At 35.0% G+C, this 5396-nt stretch overlaps 1 non-coding gene across 1 annotated transcript; it reads left to right on the top strand.

The window, feature by feature from the left end:
* Nucleotides 1-1149: 1149 nt before the first annotated feature.
* LOC118348349 lies at nucleotides 1150-1256 on the top strand. The gene has a single exon (XR_004801443.1). It is a non-coding gene; the product is annotated as a small nucleolar RNA R71 (small nucleolar RNA).
* Nucleotides 1257-5396: the final 4140 nt, after the last annotated feature.

Below are 5396 nucleotides of genomic sequence, written 5' to 3'. Positions count from 1 at the left end.
TTGCGCTGCTCTCCTCGGTTATCATTACCATCTCATGCTCCAATTTCTGCTTGTTTGATAATATTTCCTTAAAAAATTTTCATATTTAGGCATTTGCTCTAAACCTTCAATGAGAGGAATATTAATATACAGTTGCTTAAATATACTCAGGAATTTAGAGAACTGATTATCCATCTTGTTTTTCTTTAATCTTTACGGAAAAGGAATTGATGAATCATAAATTGAAGGAGAATAAGTTTCAAATGTAAATTTCCTGGATTTCTTGGGTTTTGAAGCCCTTTTATTCTCCTTAGTCTTCTCAGCTTGCTGGTCAGTCGCATCCTACTCGGCTTCTTTCACCTTGGACTCCACATTCTCGGCAGCTTCTGCATCTTGCTCGGTATTTACCGTTTGCGGCTGGTCATACGTCCACCTACTTCTCAATGTTATGGTTTTGACATGTTCTTTTGAATGGTCACAATATTGCTCAGTAAAGTCTTTGTTGTCCTCTTGGTAAGCATTTTTTAGAGCTGACCAATTTGTGCCTCAAGATTGCAGATTGAAGTTGAGCTGTTTTGGGTCACCATATCATTCTTTTGGATCACCATATCATTTTTTTACATGTATTGCACGAACATTTCCTCAAATGTAAGTTTCTTCTATTGTTGCGGAAACCGTTGTGGTGGTCTAGCTGGCGCTTGATTATTGCTCCATGAGAAATTATGGTGATTTCTCCAGTCGAGATTGAACGTGTTTGAATAATAATTGTTTTGACGTTGGAAGTTGGACACGTAATGGGCTTGTTCATAACTCTGTTGGGCGAAAGGATTCCCTACTTGGCAATCTACACTTGAATGATTTCCTACTCAATGATCACAAACAATATTAGTTTGAATAGCATTAACGTTCATCTTACCTAGTTGTTGTGATAGATTTGTCATCTGCGCCGCCAATGTGGAAATAGAATCAAGTTCATAAACTCCAACCGTCTTTCTCGGTATTGCTATCTTGGCAGACCATTAATAGTTGTTGGATGCCAATTCTTCCAAAAGTTCATATGCTACTTCATGGGTTTTACTCATTAATGCTCCTCCCGCGGCCGCATCAACCATAGATTGGTTTGTAGGTCCCAAACCATTGTAAAATGTCTGTACTTGAAGCCAGGCTGAGAGGTCATGATGTGGACACTTGCACAATAAATCCTTGTATCTCTCTCATGCTTCATATAGTGATTCACCCTCGATTTGAGTGAAGGTAGTAATATCATTCGTTAATTTTGCTGTCTTGGCGGGAGGGAAATATTTTGCTAAAACTTTTTGTGCCAACTCCTCCCAAGTGGTGATGATGCCAGGCGGCAAAGAGTTCAACCAAGCCTTTGCTTTTTCCCTAAGTGAGAAAGGGAAAAATCTCAATCGAATTGCATCATCAGTCACTCCATTGTGTTTAAAAGTATCACAAATTTCTAAAAAATTTACAATATGGACATTAGGATCCTCTTGTGACAGCCCCCAAACTGGACAGTTTGTTGAATCATTTGAATGATGGCTAGCTTGATCTGAAAGTTATTGGCTTGTATGGTTGGTCGCCTTATACTAGACGTCGCCCCATTAACCGAAGGCACAACATAGTCTCTCAACGCCTTGTGCTCTTGGTCGGTCATATTAAATTTAGAGTCGATGACCTCTGTCATTTTCTCTTTATTGATCTGACGTAAGATTCTTTCAATCGATGGATCAAAGATTGGATGTTCTAATGGTTTAGATCGGGGTATGCACTTCTGATTCCTGAGAAGAAGATAGCAAAACTGAGGTCTATTTAAACAACTTTTAAAAATAAATAAAATAAAATCCAAATTAGTAATAATCTAGCTAGTACCAATATCAATAACAAATAATTAATCCATGGCAACAAAGCTAAAAACTTGTTGTGTTTCAAATATCTGCAAGTGCACAAAATCGTAACAATTAGTAAAGTGATTTGAAGAAAACGAATATCGAACCCATAGGGATTAATTATGCTATTGAATATTGAAATTCACTAAATTAATTACTATTTGGAAAACTGAAATTTGGAGAATAGATTATCTAAATTAAACTAAATAAAAGAGCATTAAAATTTAGATTTTGAAGATAATGAGAATAGGTATAGAGTGTTTGATTTTACCTACCAAATCCCACACAATTTAGTTTTCCTTGTTACAGAATTCCAATTATCTCACATTGTTGATAAAAATTCCTTAACTATTCAATATTTTCTCTCGAACAATATTAAAAATATCTCCAATTAATAATTCTATATCTCTATGTGAATTTAACTAATTAGAAACTTATTAAGTTATTTGGATTTTTCTTTAAATCATACTAATTGCGGTAAAGTATCTCTAGTTCCGCTCAACTAATGACATTTAATCCTAGAGCTCTAATCACAAATCACCTCTTGGTCTTATTGCAATCCAATAAGTCGAGCAATAGTTAGCTAGAAAATTGCAAGCATTAAGAACAAGGAATAAACACTCAATCATGGATATATCAAAAATAAAATAACTTAGAATATAAATTGTGTGTTCATTGCCAGATTACATCAAAACTCTAGAAAATAAAATTAGTTCATAATGAAACTGAAAAGAATAACAATAGTGTTCTTCGTTGGAGTTGGTTGATGAAACATGCGGCTCTCGCCTCTATCCTCCAGATCTGCCTCCTCCAAAGAACGAATAAACTGACTCTTTTCTAACTATAAAAAACTCAAAAACTCTAAACTCCGACTCAACAAAACTAACTATTCATCCCACAAGCTGGGATTAAATAGATGTCAAAATTCAAGTATGGAAATCAAATAAATGCGGCTACAATCTAGCCTAAAAATCTGGAAAATAATTTCTAAAAATAAAAGTTAACATAAAAGAAAATTATCCCAAGAATACTGAAATTATCAAAAATAGAAGATTCAGTAATAGGTGGCTTGATTCTCGGAATTCGGGAGGATTAGGTAGTCAGAAGATTGATTGCGGAACTCGGGAGGGTCCCATCGGGTAGATGCCATCTACTCTGAATATAGTTGGTCTCCTCGCCAAATGGCCAAGATGTAACGTTCCTAACTGAGATGAAAGACTTATCTCGCCAACCTACCGAGCGGTAAAGCTATTCACCTTTGCTAGTTGTTGCCCATTATATCGTTTGGATTGGTCTTTTAAGTTGGTCATTTAGATTGGACGCCCAATCTAACCGCATAAAGCCTTGTCGCCAAGTCTTCTCGCCATTTTGTCTCCTCGCCTACCTAGAAGTAAAATATCTCGCTCATTGCCTAATTCTTCTCGGCTCTCTTTAGATCTCATTGCCTCTTGTCGTTCTAGATCCGTAGTCTCTTTTTTTGTACCAAAATACTCTCATTTCGCACTAAATCTTCTCATTCCTTCAAATCAAAGAAAATATAAAATAAAATAAATAAAATTGAAGGAAAACTGACACTTTTTATAAATAAAAGAGTAATAAATCACATAAAAATCACATCTATCACTTAGCACCAAGGAGAACCATGAGATAGATTGTGAAGAAATCAAAGTGTGAGATCATGTCACCTAAGCAAAATCCTATTTCATCCAACCAACCAAATTGTGCCAAACGTTCAACCCTAGTAAAACCCTAAATAGTTGGAATCCAATTAAAATCTCAAAAATTTGGTTAAAACCGAAACCCTAAACGGTTTTTCCCAAGCCCTAAAGTTGACCTCCAAACCACAATTGATCCAATTTCTAGTATTGTGTTGAATCACTTGATTAAATCACTTCCACATGCTATTAATTCCTTAAATTTATGTTATGACATCATTATCCAACTTTTTAAACCTTGAAAATTTGATTGGGCCAATAAAAATTGGATTTAGGCTTGATAGCATCTCAAACCCTCTTTAAACCCCAAATTGATGCCCACTAGGTTGAAGCCCACGAATTGGGGCCACCTTGGCAAAGTTGCATTGCTAAGTTTTCCTCCCCCTCAAGGTTGACCATCCTCCGCCCAAATTAGCTTGAGACTGTACTTGATGTGAAGGCTAAAGCCAGCTCACTCATCACCTCTCACAAGGTGTGAAGTTGTTCTTCTTTGAGCCTAGTTTCCAGGGGTATCATTTTGGTTTCATTTCATGGTCATTTGACCGATTAAAAGTTATTTTAACCATGGAAATGTCATTCTTGGCAATAAACTAGAGAGTGCTATATTTTGGAGTTTTTGACCAAGCTAAAGGACAGATCTTGCTCCGAAAGTTTTATGGAGTGTTGTCAACATGTGTAGATGAATGTCTATTGAGGGTTTGTTGCATGATTAAAGCTTTTGATGAATGATTTTCTTAAATCTAGAAACTTGTAAAATGGAAGAGGAAAAATAGTTTTCGTTTTTAAGAAAGTGATTTTTTTGTGGTTTAATCTTACTCCAATGACTTTGATATATTTATTTGATGATCCTAAGCCTTTTATATACATGTTAGAATGTCATTTTGAAGATTTTTTGTGTTAGTTTCAAAAATATGAATTTTGTTTATGCAAAAGGATACTCGGTTAAGCCAAAGGTTTGATGTTTTTGGCTAAATCCATGTTTTGGTTTTTGTTTAGCCATGTGATCTTAAGTTTAATGCTTGGATCTACTTTAGGACACATTTTTAGACCATGTGGTGTTTTGGTTTGAAGATCTCATCTTTGTAAGCCACGAATCAAGTTTTTTTTTTTTTTTTTTTTTTTTTTTTTTTTTTTTTTTTTTATCAAAGCTAGTTAAGAGAAAAATTCTGTTTTTGGACTAAGTGTGGAGCCGAGTACTTCAAATCATGTTTTGTGATTTTTGGTGACTTCTATGTGATCATTCAAAGCATGGTTTTTCTTAGGAATGTGTTATTAATATGTTAGAAGAAATATTTGGATTTTTGGAGTTCTTGGAGATGCTTTGAAATAGGTCAAACCTTGTGATTTAATGGTCTGCTTTTTAGTTAAAAAGTTTGGATCTTTTTACTAAAAGGTTTTGTGTTGATGATTTGATGGGAACCAAGGTGGGCCTACTCTTAAAGATCATTTGCAAGTTCCAGATAGGTCAATTACAAGATCAAGAGCCAAGGAGATCAATGAAGCAATGCAAAGATTGATGCAATCCACATGGGATGAAGCTAGCAAAAGCCCAACACTCAAGATGGGCTTGAAAAAAGGAGAACCAGTTTTGATCCGCATAATTCAAGTTGTTGAAGACATGATTTAGAGATAGAGCCTATTGTTATTGGAGGCTTTCAAATTGGTTAAATGATTTATTTTATTAGTTTATAATAAGTGGACTTAAGGATGCTTGGCCCACATGTTTTATTTCTTATGAATTAGGGATTTTGAGAATGCCTTGTATTTTGGCCAATGGCATATTTGGAAAGTTAATTTTTAGGAACTAGGG

Source organism: Juglans regia, chromosome 4 (genome assembly GCF_001411555.2).
Source record: "Juglans regia cultivar Chandler chromosome 4, Walnut 2.0, whole genome shotgun sequence".
Classification (NCBI taxonomy): Eukaryota; Viridiplantae; Streptophyta; class Magnoliopsida; order Fagales; family Juglandaceae; genus Juglans; species Juglans regia.
This window is presented reverse-complemented; position numbering and strand designations above follow the sequence as displayed.